Below are 17,500 nucleotides of genomic sequence, written 5' to 3'. Positions count from 1 at the left end.
TTCTGAGACGAGAGAAACAAACCACGTTGATTGCCAGAAATTATAAAATAATTAGCCAGACTAGTAAAAGTGTAGGGGAAGTTTCTTAAATGTTCATCTCCCAGCTATATAATAATAATTATTAGAATAAGATTAACAAGGTTTTCGTGAAATAACCGGATCTTAGAATGGCTTGGGTTATTTGACTCTGCCAAAAAAATTTGTGTATATCAAAATATGTTTAATAGTATCTAGAGAGCCTCGAGTCTAGACAGTAATCCATTTTCAATAGGTGAAACACCCCCCCCTCTCTCTCTCTCTCTCTCTCTCTCTCTCTCTCTCTCTCTCTCTCTCTCTCTCTCTCTCTCTCTCTCTCTCTCTCGGGCCATTACTGTCTTTTCCGCATTCATCCCCCATATCATATCTCATGTATTGTGTAGAATTAACGAAGGAACCCGTGAAGGGGTAATTTTTTTATTCCATGTTTCCTGAAGAGATATCATACTATCCAAGCCATTGAACAAGCTAAAAACCTAAGATACTCGTAAACACAATTAGACCAAAAGTGAGGAAATACTAAAGAGGGAAGAAGCATCAGATCGATGAAAAGAAGACGTGGAACACGGTGCTAACAGATGTTTGCTTTAAAAGATGTAAATGAAAATATTATCATTGATAGAGATGGAGTGATAACAATTGCAAAGGATTTCTGCTCAAAGCTATGCAATAGTGATATAAGGAATAACTTTGCCAATAGAAATAATAAAACACCTGAGCTGATACCAAAGGTAACAGTACTAGAAGTAAAGAAAACATTAAAAAGTATGAAAAGGGTAAAAGCAGCAAAAGAAGATAGCCTAACAATTGATTTAAAAATAGTTAGAGGAGATTCCACAGTTATTACGCTGAACTTTTCACAAAACGTTAGCAAAAATGCTTTATACGTACAGGTTGGAAAATCTTTAATTCACAAAAAGTGACACAAAAGACGTGAATATCTCCGCCTAGTAAGTTTACTCTGCATAATATATAGAATATTGACAAAGATCATATAAGGCCAAATAGGAAGACAGCTGGACTTTAATCAACCAAGAGAGCAGCCAGGCTTTAGAATGAAGCATTCAATAAGTCTCCATATCCATGTAATTAACCAACTAATGGAAAAATTAATAGACTATGACAGACCAGTATGTATGGAATTTATAGACTATGAGAAAGCTTTTGATTCTGTCAAAACTTCAGCATTAATGAAAGCCTTTCAATGACGAGGAAGAGATTTTTTTGTTAGAACACTTGAACCTATTTATGCATTAGGTACACAAATCCTAAACTTACGTATATATATAGCGAGTAAATTCCGATTAAGAAGGAAGTTATACAGGGATACCACCATCTCTTTTAAATTATTCACAGCATGGCCAGAAGTAGTTTAACGAAATTTTATTGAGAAAATGTAGAAATTAATATTAATGTGGAATACCTTTACAATTCAAGATTTGTAGATAACATAGTCCTGTTAAGTGAATCATGGGAGGAATTGCAAAAGATGTAAGGAGATTTTAATAGAGGAAGCAGAAATGTGGGACTGAAAATGAATACGAATAAAAGTTAAGATAATGTTCAATGAAAATACAAAGGGACAGCAAATAAGAGTTATGGATGAACCTAGATATTGTTGATGAATATATTCATTTAGGGCAGATAGTGTTTCCCCTGGACACGAGGCCGAAATTAAAAGAAGGAAAACCATTAGATTTGAAAGTAAAAGGCCACTTACTATAAGAAAGAAGTATTTAATCACATGGTCCTACTAGTTTAACTTGAGCATCGGAAACTTTGAGCCTAACTAAAATCTTAGAACATAGGCTTGTTACAATTAAAAAAAAAAAAAAAACTATGGGAAGAACAGTGCTGGGAATAACACTTAGACAGGAAAAGAGCAGCATGTGTACGGAATGAAATTAAAGTAGAGGATATTCTGACGACCTATAAGAAAAAGAAATGGATATCGGTAGGACATATAATGAGAATGGCAGATATATGAACATTAAGAATATCAGATTGGGTCCCTAAGATTGCAAAAGAAGCATGTGAAGGGAGAGAAGACGATGTATTGACGAACTAAAAAAGTTTGCAGGTTTGGACAGGCATTGACCATAAACATACGCGGGTGTAAGGACATATCTGAGGCCCTTCTTCTGCAGTGGACTAGTAACGGCTGATGATGACGTGTATGTGTGTATGTACAATATATATATATATATATATATATATATATATATATATATATATATATATATATATATATATATATGTTTATATGTTTATATGTATGTATATATATATATATATATATATATATATATATATATATATATATATATATATATATGTTTATATGTATGTATGTGTATATATATATATGTATTTATATGTATGTATGTGTATATATATATGTATTTATATGTATGTATGTATATATATATATATGTATTTATATGTATGTATGTGTATATATATGTATTTATATGTATGTATGTGTATATATATGTATTTATATGTATGTATATATATATATATATATATATATATATATATATATATATATATATATATATATATATATATATATATATATGTATTTATATGTATGCATGTGTATATTATATATATATATATATATATATATATATATATATATATATATATATATATATATACATACATACATACAAACATGTCTATACATACATATATGTGTGTATATGTATGTGTGCGTCTTTTGCGTGCATTTGTTTGTTATCGAATACTGGTGCAATTATGAAGCCTCTTATTTCAAGAATACAAATGTTTTCTTCTATACCATTTCTTATACTGTATACAATGCTAAAAGCTCTGAGGAAAAGAAACTTTTTTGCTGTTCCAATTATTACTTTTGGCCGACAACGGTTTTACTAGGTAACTCATGACCATCACAAAGAGGATGGTAAATCTACGTTGAATTTACAATTCTGCTCGTGACCCTTACCAGGTATGCATGCACAGATTTTAGGTAAAAAAAAGAAATAAGAACATTTTAATTAATAAAGGATGAGATAAATAGGGTGATTTGTTTGCATAGTCTTGGAAGGAAAATACAGTACATGGCCTAGCAGGTATTTAATGGGCATAGGAGGCCTGGAAGAATATTAGGAAGCTATTTTTGCCATGATTTTGTTTTGAGGCTCTAAAGATTTACTGAGCTGCTTTAGTCGTTTTAGGTAACAAAGTATTACTGGCTGGTTTCATAGCAATTTTCAGTAAAAGTAATTAAAAAATTTCTAAATAAAATTTGATGAGTTTAAACGTCCCACAAGATTTTTCCGAGAAAAATTCAAAATGCAATTTTAATGAACATGAAATTTCTTATAGCAGTAGCTCACCAAGTAGAATAGAACTGCTTCTCGTGTAGATGAGAGTTGGAAGCTGTTTCCGGATATGCTTCCTGTTGCTGACATGAAACTTTCAAAGACTCGGCTCAGTCAGATGTAGTTCCACCATTTGTATTATTGATAATGTTACACCCCGTGTCTAACTCTCCTTCTCCGCTTCCCTCTGAAGTAGTTATTCTTTTTTTTCTTTCATCCTTGTCTAAATTTTACAGTATCATAGCTATGCCTCGGCCTGAGGAACTCAAATCTCAATGCTTGTTGGTGTCCCCTCGAATATCAACTTCCCTTTCTATATTAAACTTGGCTGTTTTCTTATGGGTGTAAAAAGGAATTTGGAAAAATCCTTCCCCCTTTTTCTCTTTTTTATGCCTTTTATTACCACATTTGACATTAGTCTAAAAGTAGTTGTTACTTGCAGCAATCTAAATCATTCAACGAATTATCTTTTAAGAATTATATTCTAGTGGTTTCATTACAGATCAAAAGCGTCACTTTATACTTGGGTATATGTGATATTACTGGATTATCTTACAAAGGATTTCTAGAAAATGAATGAATGAGATCAATTGATTGAAACGACCTATAAGAAACAGACCTTAGCCTTATTATTGATAACCTCCAACTGTAGTTTGTATTATCTGTTATTACAACTGTAAGTGGTAAATAGGTGTCCATCCAATATTACTAAGACTGTTTTTGATGCAACAAACTTCTGGTAAATATTACATTTTTTTAAGGATATTCATCTTTGTTGCTTCGATCGGTTGTTTATTCTCATCAATAACTGGATTTTTTTATCCATCCTTAAGCGACTACCATTTATGAAGCCTGGAATATTGAAAGCATGACTGAGCAATTCACCCATAGAAGTCAAATCTCCCAAGAAATTAACATTTTTATGTCTCCCAAGAAATTAACATTTCTATCTCTCCCAAGAAATTAATATTTCTATCTCTCCTAAGAAATTAACATTCTTATCTCCCCCAAGAAGTTGACGTTCCCATATCTCCTAAGCAGTTAACGTTCCTATCTCCCTAAAAATTAACATTTCTATCTCTCCCAAGAAATTGAAATTTCGATCTCTCCCAAGAAGTTAACATTCCGATCTCTCCCAAGAAATTAAAAACATTTCTATTTCTCCCAAGAAATTAACATTTCTATTTCTCCTAAGAAATTAACATTTATCTCTCCCAAGAAATTGACGTTCTTATCTCTCCCAAGAAATTAACATTATCTCTCCCAAGAAATTAGCATTTTTATCTCTCCCGAGAAATTAACATTCTTATCTCTACGAGAAATTAACCTTCCTATCTCTCCCAAGAAATTAACATTCTTATCTATCCCAAGAAATTAATATTCTTATCTATCCCAAGAAATTAACATTCTTATCTCTACGAGAAATTAACCTTCCTATCTCTCCCAAGAAATTAACATTTCTATCTCTCCCAAGAAATTAACATTCTTATCTCTCCCAAGAAATTAACATTCTTATCTCTACGAGAAATTGTCTCCCAAGAAATTAACATTTCTATCTCTCCCAAGAAATTAACATTTCTATCTCTCCCAAGAAATTAACATTTCTATCTCTCCCAAGAAATTAACATTCTTATCTATCCCAAGAAATTAACATTCTTATCTCTCTGAGAAATTTACATTCTTATCTCTCCCAAGAAATGAACATTCTTATCTCTCCTAAGATATTAACATTCTTATCTCTCCCAAGAACTTAACATTCTTATCTCTCCCAAGAAATTAACTTTTTCTATATCTCCCGAGAAATTAACATTCCTGTCTCTCCCGAGAAGTTTACATTCCTCTCTCTCCCAAGAAATCAACATTTATCTCTCCCAATAATTTAGCATTCTTATTTCTCCCAAGAAGTTAACGTTCCAATCTCTCCCAAGAAATTAATATTTCTATATCTCCAAAGAAGTTTACATTCCTATCTCTCCCAAGAAGTTAACGTTCCTATCTCTCCCATCCTAAGAAGTTAACATTGTGGCCGCTCCCAAGAAGTTATCATTTATCTCCCAAAATGTTTACCTTCTTATCTCTCCCAAGAAGTTTACATTTCGGTCTCTCTCAATAAGTTAACATTCCTATCTCTCCCATCCCAAGAAATTAACATTGCGGTCTCTCCCGAGAAGTTAACAGTTATCTCTCCCGAGAAGTTAACAGTTCTCTCTCCCTAGAAGTTTACATTCTTATCTTTCCCAAGAAATTAACATTTATCTCTCCTAAGACTTTAGCATTCTTAGATCTCCAAAGATTTTGACATTCCTATCTCTCCCAAGAAGTTAACATTCCGATCTCTCCCAAGAAGTTAACGTTCCAATCTCTCCCAAGACGTTAACGTTCCTATCTCTCCCAAGAAGTTAACGTTCCAATCTCTCCCAAGACGTTAACGTTCCGATCTCTCCCAAGAAGTTAACGTTCCTATCTCTCCCAAGAATTTAACGTCCCTATCTCTCCCAAGATGTTTACATTCCTATCTCTCCCAAGAAGTTAACGTTCCAATCTCTCCCAAGACGTTAACGTTCCTATCTCTCCCAAGAAGTTAACGTTCCAATCTCTCCCAAGACGTTAACGTTCCGATCTCTCCCAAGAAGTTAACGTTCCTATCTCTCCCAAGAATTTAACGTTCCTATCTCTCCCAAGAAGTTTACATTCCTATCTCTTCCAAGAAGTTTACATTACTATCTCTTCCACGAAGTTATCGTTCCGATCTCTCCCAAGACGTTAACGTTCCGATCTCTCCCAAGAAGTTAACGTTCCGATCTCTCCCAAGAAGTTAACGTTCCTATCTCTTCCAAGACGTTTACATTCCTATCTCTTCCAAGAAGTTTACATTCCTATCTCTTCCAAGAAGTTTACATTCCTATCTCTTCCAAGAAGTTTACATTCCTATCTCTTCCAAGAAGTTATCGTTCCGATCTCTCCCAAGATGTTAACGTTCCGATCTCTCCCAAGAAGTTAACGTTCCTATCTCTCCCAAGAAGTTAACGTTCCTATCTCTCCCAAGAAGTTAACGTTCCTATCTCTCCCAAGAAGTTTACATTCGTATCTCTTCCAAGAAGTTTCCATTCCTATCTCTTCCAAGAAGTTATCGTTCCGATCTCTCCCAAGACGTTAACGTTCCGATCTCTCCTAAGAAGTTAACGTTCCTATCTCTCCCAAGACGTTAACGTTCCGATCTCTCCCAAGAAGTTAACGTTCCGATCTCTCCCAAGAAGTTAACGTTCCTATCTCTCCCAAGACGTTAACGTTCCGATCTCTCCCAAGAAGTTAACGTTCCGATCTCTCCCAAGAAGTTAACGTTCCTATCTCTCCCAAGAAGTTTACATTCCTATCTCTCCCAAGAAGTTTACATTCCTATCTCTTCCAAGAAGTTAACGTCAATCTCTCCCAAGACGTTAACGTCAATCTCTCCCAAGACGTTAACGTTCCGATCTCTCCCAAGACGTTAACATTCCTATCCCTCCCAAGAAGTTTACATTCCTATCTCTTCCAAGAAGTTTACATTCCAATCTCTCCCAAGAAGTTAACGGTCCTATCTCTCCCAAGAAGTTTACATTACTATCTCTCCCAAGAAATTAACATTACTATCTCTCCCAAGAAATTAACATTTATCTCTCCCAAGAATTTAGCATTCTTATCTCTCCCAAGAAGTTAACATTCTAGAAGTTAACATTCCTATCTCTCCCAATAAGTTAACATTCCTATCTCTTCCAAGAAGTTAACATTCCAATCTCTCCCAAGAAGTTAACATTCCTATCTCTCTCAAGAAGTTAACATTTATCTCTCCCAAGAATTTAGCATTCTTATCTCTCTAAAGAAGTTGACATTCTTATCTCTCCCAAGAAGTTAACATTCCTATCTCTTCCAAGAAGTTAACATTCCTATCCCTCCCAAGAAGTTAACATTCCTATCTCTCCCAAGAATTTAACATTCCTATCCCTCCCAAGAATTTAACATTCCTATCCCTCCCAAGAAGTTAACGTTCCGATCTCTCTCCCAAAAAGTTAACATTCCTATCCCTTCCAAGAAATTAACGTTCCAATCTCTCCCAAGAAGTTAATGTTCCGATCTCTCTCCCAAGAAGTTAATGTTCCGATCTCTCTCCCAAGAAGTTAACGTTCTGAGCTCTCCCAAGAAGTTAACGTTCTGAGCTCTCCCAAGAAGTTAACATTCCTATCTCTCCCATCCCAAGAAGTTAACATTTATCTCTCCCAAGAAGTTTACATTTATCTCTCCCAAGAAGTTAACAGCTATCTCTCCCAAGAAGTTTACATTCCCGTCTCTCCCAAGAAGTTAACATTCCCATCTCCCCCAAGAAGTTAACATTCCTATCTCTCCCAAGAAGTTAACATTCCGGTCTCTCCCAAGGAGTTAACATTCCTCTCTCTACCATCCCAAGAAGTTAACATTTCGGTCTCTCCCAAGAAGTTAACATTTATCTCTCCCAAGAAGTTAACATTCCTATCTCTCCCAAGAAGTTAGCATTCCGGTCTCTCCCTGGAAGTTAACATTCCCCATATCTCCCAAGAAGTTAACATTCCTATCTCTCCCAAGAAGTTCACATTCCGGTCTCTTCCAAGAAGTTAACATTCCAATCTCTCCCATCCCAAGAAATTAACATTCCGGTCTCTCCCAAGAAGTTAACATTGCGGTCTCCCCCAAGAAGTTAACGTTCCAATCTCTCCCATCCCAAGAAGTTAACATTCCTATCTCTCCCAAGAAGTTCACATTCCGGTCTCTTCCAAGAAGTTAACATTCCAATCTCTCCCATCCCAAGAAATTAACATTCCGGTCTCTCCCAAGAAGTTAACATTGCGGTCTCCCCCAAGAAGTTGACGTTCCAATCTCTCCCATCCCAAGAAGTTAACATTCCTATCTCTCCCAAGAAGTTCACATTCCGGTCTCTTCCAAGAAGTTAACATTCCAATCTCTCCCATCCCAAGAAATTAACATTCCGGTCTCTCCCAAGAAGTTAACATTGCGGTCTCCCCCAAGAAGTTGACGTTCCAATCTCTCCCATCCCAAGAAGTTAACATTCCTATCTCTCCCAAGAAGTTCACATTCCGGTCTCTTCCAAGAAGTTAACATTCCAATCTCTCCCATCCCAAGAAGTTAACATTCCGGTCTCTCCCAAGAAGTTAACATTCCTCTCTCTCCCATCCCAAGAAGTTAACATTGCGGTCTCTCCCAAGAAGTTAATATTTATCTCTCCCAAGAAGTTAACATTTCTCTCTCCCAGGAAGTTAACATTCCCCATATCTCCCAAGAAGTTAACATTCCTATCTCTCCCAAGAAGTTCACATTCCGGTCTCTTCCAAGAAGTTAACATTCCAATCTCTCCCAGGAAGTTAACATTCCTATCTCTCCCAAGAAGTTAACATTCCTATCTCTCCCAAGAAGTTAACATTCCTATCCCTCCCAAGAAGTTAACATTCCTATCCCTCCCAAGAAGTTAAAATGCCGGCCTCTTCCAAGAAGTTAACATTTATCTCTCCCAAGAAGTTAAGTTATCTCTCCCAAGAAGTTTACATTCCGGTCTCTCCCAAGAAGTTAACTTTCCTACCTCTCCCTTCCCAAGAAGTTAACATTCCGGTCTCTCCCAAAAGTTAATATTTATATCTTCCAAGAAGTTAACAGTTATATCTCCCAAGAAGTTAACATTCCTATCTCTCCCAAGAAGTTTAACATTCTGGTCTCTCCCAAGAAGTTTAACATTCTGGTCTCTCCCAAGAAGTTTTCATTCTTTTCTCTCCCAAGAAGTTTACATTCTTATCTCTCCCAAGAAGTTAACATTCCGGTCTCTCCCAAGAAGTTAAAATTCCTATCTCTCCCAAGAAGTTAAAATTCCTATCTCTCCCAAGAAGTTTACATTCTTATCTCTCCCAAGAAGTTAACATTCTGGTCTCTCCCAAGAAGTTAACATTCCTATCTCTCCCAAGAAGCTACATTCCGGTCTCTCCCAAGAAGTTATCATTCCTATCTCTCCCAAGAAATTAACATTCCTATCTCTCCCAAGAAGTTAACATTCCTATCCCTCCCAAGAAGTTGAGTGTAGTTGGAAAAGTGTATGGTAGAGTAATGATTAATAGGATTAAGGATAAAACAGAGAATGCAATCTTAGAAGTACAGGGTGGTTTTAGAAGAGGTAGGGGTTGTATGAATCAGATTTTTACAGTTAGGCAGATATGCGAGAAATATTTAGCAAAAGGTAAGGAGGTGTATGTTGCGTTTATGGATCTGGAGAAAGCGTATGATAGAGTTGATAGGGAAGCAATGTGGAATGTGATGAGGTTATATGGAGTTGGTGGAAGGTTGTTGCAAGCAGTGAAAAGTTTCTACAAAGGTAGTAAAGCATGTGTCAAGATAGGAAATGAAGTGAGTGATTGGTTTCCGGTGAGAGTGGGGCTGAGACAGGGATGTGTGATGTCGCCGTGGTTGTTTAACTTGTATGTTGATGGAGTGGTGAGAGAGGTGAATGCTCGAGTGCTTGGATGAGAATTAAAACTGGTAGACGAGAATGACCACTAATGGGAGGTAAATCAGTTTTTGTTTGCAGATGATACTGTACTGGTTGCAGACACAGAAGAGAATCTTGGACTATAAGTGACAGAATTTAGAAGAGTGTGTGAGAGAAGGAAGTTGAGAGTTAATGTGGGTAAGAGTAAGGTTATGAGATGTACAAGAAGGGAAGGTGGTGCAAGGTTGAATGTCATGTTGAATGGAGAGTTACTTGAGGAGGTGGATCAGTTTAAGTACTTGGGGTCTGTTGTTGCAGCAAATGGTGGAGTGGAAGCAGATGTACGTCAGAGAGTGAATGAAGGTTGCAAAGTGTTGGGGGCAGTTAAGGGAGTAGTAAAAAATAGAGGGTTGGGCATGAATGTAAAGAGAGTTCTATATGAGAAGGTGATTGTACCAACTGTGATGTATGGATCGGAGTTGTGGGGAATGAAAGTGATGGAGAGACAGAAATTGAATGTGTTTGAGATGAAGTGTCTGAGGAGTATGGCTGGTGTATCTCGAGTAGTTAGGGTTAGGAACAAAGTAGTGAGGGTAAGAACGGGTGTAAGAAATGAGTTAGCAGCTAGAGTGGATATGAATGTGTTGGGGTGGTTTGGCCATGTTGAGAGAATGGAAGATGGCTGTCTGCTAAAGAAGGTGATGAATGCAAGAGTTGATGGGAGAAGTACGAGAGGAAGGCCAAGGTTTGGGTGGATGGATGGAGTAAAGGAAGATCTGGGTGATAGGAGGATAGATGTGAGCGAGGCAAGAGAGTGTGCTAGAAATAGGAATGAATGGCGAGCGATTGTGAAGCAGTTCCGGTAGGCCCTGCTGCTGCCTCCGATGCCTTAGATGACCGCGGAGGTAGCAGAAGTAGGGGATTCAGCATTATGAAGCTTCATCTGTGGTGGATAATGTGGGAGGGTGGGCTGTGACACCCTAGCAGTACCAGCTGAACTCGGTTGAGTCCCTTGTTAGGCTGGGAGGAACGTAGAGAGTAGAGGTCCCCTTTTTGTTTTTGTTTCTTGTTGATGTCGGCTACCCCCCCAAAATTGGGGGAAGTGCCTTGGTATATGTATGTATGTATGTATATCTCCCAAGAAGTTAACATTCCTATCCCTCCCAAGAAGTTAACAATCCTATCTCTCCCGAGTAGTTAACATTCCTATATCTCCCGAGAAATTAACATTCCTAATCCTCCAAGAAGTTAACATTCCTAATCCTCCAAGAAGTTAAAATTCCTCTCCCTCCCAAGAAGTTAACATTCTTCTCCCTCCCAAGAAGTTAACATTCCTATCTCTCCCAAAAAATTAACATTCCCATCCCTCCCAAGAAATTAACATTCCCATCCCTCCCAAGAAGTTAACATTCCCATCTCTCCAAAGACGTTAACATTCCTATCTCTCCCAAGAATTTAACATTCCTATCCCTTCCAAGAATTTAACTTCCTATCCCTCCAAAGAAATTAACATTCCTATCCCTCCCAAAAATTTCACATTCCTATCCCTCCCAAGAAATTAACATTCCTATCTCTCCCAAGAAACATTCCTATCCCCCCAAGAAGTTAACAATTCTATCTCACCCAAGAAGTTAACATTCACATACCTCCCGAGAAATTAACATTCCTATCTCTCCCGAGAAATTAATTTTTCTATCTCTCAAGAAGTTAAATTTTCTATCTCCCAAGAAATTAAATTTTCTATCTATCCCAAGAAATTAATTTTTCTATCTCTCCCCAAGAAATTAACATTCTTATCTCTCCCAAGAAATTAACTTTAGTATTTCTCCCAAGAAATTAGCATTCCTTTCTATCCTAAGAAGTTAACATCTCGATCTCTCCCAAGAAATTAATATTTTTATCTCTCCCAATGAAGTTAACATTTCTATCTCTCCCAATGAAGTTAACATTTCTATCTCTCCCAAGAAGTTAATATTTTTATGTCTCCCAAGAAGTTAACATTCCTATCTCTCCAAGAATCTAAATACTTGTTACCGTTCCTGAGGGCAACCGGTCATAAAATATTCTTAAAATCTTGCCGCAAATTTTCCTTATATAGTCGTGGTAATAAACCTACTTGAAAACAAGGCTGACAAACAAACGAGCCAAGCCAACCAAAAACAAGGCCTCTATAATGAAGGTAATGATAAGGTGATGCTGATAATAGGAAAGCTGAAGTTGAAGTGTATGATTATGATGATGACCAATATACTTTGCCATGGGTTCACTAGAATGGTCTGTAACCGTTTTCTTCCCGTTTCAGTGTTGATAATTCTCTCTCTCTCTCTCTCTCTCTCTCTCTCTCTCTCTCTCTCTCTCTCTCTCTCTCTCTCTCTCTCTCTCTCTCTCTCTCAAGTATACACAGTAAGGTTAGTCCTCATAAGAGTAGGGTTGAAGGAAGTGGACGATTTTGCACTCTTAGCCGTAATTAGACGTAATCTGCATTTGTCCTCACACCCAATTCCTTCTTGAGGAGAGGTCCTCACTTCTCCTGGAGAAGATGCTCTCCAGTTTTTTTTTTTCTTTCCTTTTACCAAACCTCCCCCCCTCCCCCCTAACCTCCATCCTTGAGCTTACTTGAGGAGATTTCAGATAGCCAGAGTACCTTTTTCTCCTTGGCAGAGAGGCTAACTAGAGAAGTCACTCCTTTTGCGTCGAGAAGTATTAAAGTCTGGACTTTTGTACTTCGTTTTCTATGAGTTATTAATCATGTTAATTAATCAAACGAAGTGCTCATTATATAAGTGTTAATGTCAAAACTATTGAAGGGAGCGTAAGCCCCTGAAAATCATTGGGTAATTAAAAGACACTTAACTTTCTACTTTGATGGTTTCTTTTGTTGTGAACAATTGGATAAAAACATCGTAAGGGGGATGTTTTCTTCCTTGTTAAATTTTCTTATTCTTTATTTATTTTTATCTTGATACTGTAATTGTTCAGTTTTTCATAATCGTTTTATTTGTTCTTCTTTTTCAACACCAGTACCCTTGCGTAATTATGGCTTCGAGTTCTTTTAAACCTGATAACATCTCTTCACCTGAGTCACGGCCAACTGAGCTGTTTAGCAGTGACGCTTTACACATACTTCGTGTAGCTTTTTTTTTTTTTTTTTTTTTTTTTTTTTTTTTTTTTTTTTTTTTTTTTTTTTTTCATGCGAATTCGTAGATTGCTGGTCTGACGGAAGTATACCTTAAACAGATTTCACGACAAATCAATAGGCCTACATTTTTGCTTAGAAATTTGATTCTGTTTTTCTGGTCTGTGCAAGACTTCAGTTTAAAAAAGTTATTGATACGCATTACGTTTTATCTGGCAGAAACTATTTACTTGTATGTAACCCGTCAAAAATTATGGCTAAATATTTAGACACAGGTGCACGCGCGTGCGCACAGAGAGATTCAATTTTTTCTACCCCCTCCCCTTTTCCTAACTACAACACGCTAGTTTGGGTGGTATGTTGGAGATTGTTGTTTTTCTAGTTGTTGGCCGTCAACGTTACATGAAAAATAATTTATTATATAAAGGGAGATCACTGTGTCACTACAGTACTTTTTCATAAGACATTTGCTGGTTTGTATATTTGATAGTCTCTGACCCTGAGAATGTGTTCGTTGTTTTATTTAATAGATCTTATTGAAGGAATGTTATAGATTACTATTATTGTTGGTTCTTATTTGATGGTAATTTTTCTCTTGATATCCGTAAATACATATGCCATAGGCAGATTCTTAATATTTTAAACCCGTAAAAAGAACTCCAAATGGAAATGAAACTTTGTATCTAGATTTTTCACGGGGAATACATTTGATGATATTGGGTTTTAGTAAACAGGAAGTCGCAGTTTGGGTCTCAGGCTGTGGGTAACTCTCTACAGCTTGGTGCGGAAGGTAAACAAATGACGGGTTTGTGGAGATATCTGAATCTGTTGAGGCTGTTCACTTCCCATATCACTCCCTTCATGTGCTAGATTTTCTCTTTCACCAAGTACTCGGAATAAGTAATTTTTGGTCTTATGGTAATATGGTACATTAATGTTAATTACATCTACATACAAGGTTTTCTTACTTTTTTAAAATTTAGATTTTTTAGAATCTTTTTTTTACATGATAGATGCTTAGAAAGTCACTTCATATGGGATGAATTTGTCAAACGTTTTTATAGAGCCGCTTTTAAATATCTTTCCTTTTTTCTCATAGAAATGAACACATCATGATACCATTAAGATTCTTAACTTCTTTGGACCCTTTTGTTGTTGTTGTTGTTGATACTATTAAGTTTCAGCTTATTTACCATTGCTTCTTTTATTTTACGCATTGTAAAATGACATCGCGAATTAATTAGAATGTATTCGGTTGGATTATATCTTAAATATTACCAGAAAGAAAAGGTAAATAGCTGGAGGAAAAAAATTCGTATTGTCAATTAGTCGTAAGTTTTCGGTAGTTGAGATGTCCATTTACTAAATGTCAAGGTCATGTTTATTGTAAAGCTGTTCTTTTCGGTAACTTTTAGTGAAACAAAGCAATACTTACTGGGAGGCAGTAGCGAATATTGTGTAATAGATATGGTGGCATAATGGAGGAGCTGTGAATAAGTGTCGACTTGCTTTCGGCAGAACATGAATAATTGATTGTTTAACTTCTCTTAGGTCATCTGTCGATTTTTCCCTTGGTTGATTTTTTCTCTTGATTGTTTTGTCGACTTAGTAATCGTATTTCTTCCTTCTACATAACCATTGGTTTTGTCTGATGTTTTTATTACTTATTTCTTAGTATATTTATCATGGCTATATCCTCCTCATCCTACTTTCTTACACCTCAACTTTAATTTTGTTTTCCGGTCTCTTTCACTTATTATTATTATTATTATTATTATTATTATTATTACTTGCTAAGTTGCAACCCTAGTTGGAAAAGCAGGATGCTAAAAGCACAGGGGCTGCAACAGGGAAAATAGCCCAGTGAGGAAAGGAAACAAGGAAAAATAAAATATTTTAAGAACAGTAACAACATTAAACTAAATATTTCCTGTATAAATTATAAAAACTTTTCAATAAAGCAAAGAGAAATAAATTAGATTAGTGTGCCCAAATCTTTATTGACTTGTGGTTTATAGCAGCCATGTCTTGTGGATATTTATTTCTTTTAATAATGATTTTTTATCGTCAATCAAATTACAGACTTCGTTGTTTTTGCGCGAGAATAAAGTTCCTCTTATTTGTGATTTATTTATAGTTGCAAAGAAAAAAATTCTTTCTTAGATTTGATTGCCTCATTTTTCATGGAACTATGTACTTCAATTGTTGAGATGAGTCCATCTACTGTCCAACGTAGACATCCATGTCTTTTAGTACTGTGATTATAGTAAGTTTGACTACTTAGACCTATCTCCTTTATAGCCATTGCTCTTGCCTTTTGTGAATGGATATGTTTCTGTTATAGGTAAGCTGTTCCATAACCTCGTATTATCAAACTATAAGTCACTGGGTAAACTGAATCTACTGAACAACGCTGTTTTAACCCATGACAGGACCCCTAGGCTACGAGCTTCTTTTTTGCCCCTCGAATTCCCCAAAGCCCCCCCCCCCCCGTGGGGCATATTTTGCGCTCCTTTTACCACGATTTATTACAATAATATTGCAGCTGAAGTAAATAATCAATGATTTTCATATTCAACACTAGGAAAAAAAAGGTTCCATAGGGCCCTGCTCTTGCTGGGTCACCTTCTCTTTTGGTACAAAATATTTTATAATCCTAATTGCATGGCCATACGATATCCCGTAAGGGCTAGTATATTAGATTTATCTCATTCTTATAGTTTTACTGGCTGAAGACTAATGTAAATACTTGATTATTGAATACTAATCACCTGCCTTTATTTGCATGAAATTTCTCATTGCATAGGATCTCAAGTCATTGATATTAATTTACATATCAAGTACGACATAGATATCAGTAAAAACTATCCAAATTCATCACAATATATTAGGATATAGTTTGAAGTAAAGATAATTACTTTTGCTTACCTTTTTACACCTTCGATGTCAGTTAGAAGTAGAGGAACGTTGTAATGAGATAATTGATGACAAAGTAAAATTAATTTATGACAGCAATAAATTAGTTGGGCTGAAATTGAAATTAATTTATCGCCACGGTGAAGTAGATGACAAGAAATGGATCCCCTATTTTCCTAAGCCATGTCGTTGTTCTTTCTTTTAGTTAATTTAATTATTGGGTTGTTACGTTCAGTTTCCCATGGATATCCATATGCATATTAAATTAAGTTAAGTATAGTTACTTCCCATCGTTTACATATAGATAAAACTATATTAATAGCTGTGAATATTCAGGAAATTTGTGCACATCTGTACTATAATAAAGGTTTAAAGGTTGGTCATGAATGGCAGAAATAAGGGACCGAGACAATGCCCTAGCTAGCAGAACAATGACCTATAGACTGACCATATATACATCTGATCAGCTCCCTCTGCACCCAAGCTAGGATCATTGAGGGCCAGGCAGTGGCTGCTGATATAACAGCATGTGAGCATATTGGCTCCCCCAAACCCTTCATCCTCAGCTCAAATGATGGTGAGGCTGCAGACGCTACTAGACACTATCGAGCTTGAGTGGGACTCGAAGCCCAGTCCGGCAATGGCCAGGCAGAGACGTTTACAGTAGGCCACCACATCCTCCTGATCTATATTTAGTTTGCGTATATTAAGGCAGGGGTATTTTCGTCTAAACCATTTATATACAGCGGCGATAAGCATTGCTGTTGCAACGCCAAAATTCTTAGACAAATCAATTGCTTCATTCTGAAGTTGAGCGTTGTGACCCACAGCTTTTCCTCTCGGCAAATTGTAAACTGGTTATATAGATTATGAGAGAGAATTTAATCTTTCTTCCTAAGCGTACATTAGGGACTGGTTTGCCACTGGCGTCAGCCACAAGGCTGTCGTTGTATAAGAGGAATGTAGTTTTTTTGTGTACTGTTGGCAATGGGGGAAAGCCGGATACTCGCGAGAGAGGGGGAACTCGTTAATGTTGAATAACATGCAATCGTCAGTGTAGTAGTTTTTTTTATTATATATAAAGAGGTCATTTCCTCAAATATATTAAATGTTTTTCATGCGAGTCTTTCTGTACTCGTTTTGTTTTATTTTTTTGGTAAAATTGCATAGCCATAGAAGTATGATTTTGAAATACCGGTTTTATGGTTGCTGTCACATTGATTTATTTACCATTAAAATTATACATATGCGTATGTATGTGTGTGTGAGGGGTGGGGGTGCGCCTGTGTGTTTGTATGTACAATTAAATTACATCCACTAAGGGGATGGTTTAAGAAAAAATGTCACTGTCCTATTGAGATACTACCGCTAGAGAGTTACTGGGTCCTTGACAGGCCAGAGAGAATTATACATTGGACCCTCTCTCTAGTTATGGCTCATTTTGTATTTGCCTACACATACACCGAATAGTCTGGCCTATTCTTTCCACATTCTCCTCTGTCCCAATACACTTTATAACACTGAGGTACCAAGCAATTTTTCTTCGCTCAAGGGGTTAACTGT

The 17,500-nt window shown here is 36.4% G+C and overlaps 1 protein-coding gene across 1 annotated transcript in view; it reads left to right on the top strand.

The window, feature by feature from the left end:
* Window positions 1–17,500, top strand: part of trio (trio Rho guanine nucleotide exchange factor) — a 979,236-nt gene that overhangs the window by 635,217 nt on the left and 326,519 nt on the right. The window lies entirely within an intron of this gene.

Source organism: Palaemon carinicauda, chromosome 11 (genome assembly GCF_036898095.1).
Source record: "Palaemon carinicauda isolate YSFRI2023 chromosome 11, ASM3689809v2, whole genome shotgun sequence".
Taxonomy (NCBI): Eukaryota; Metazoa; Arthropoda; class Malacostraca; order Decapoda; family Palaemonidae; genus Palaemon; species Palaemon carinicauda.
Note: the sequence above shows the minus strand (reverse complement) of the source record. Positions and strands in the feature narration are given on the sequence as shown.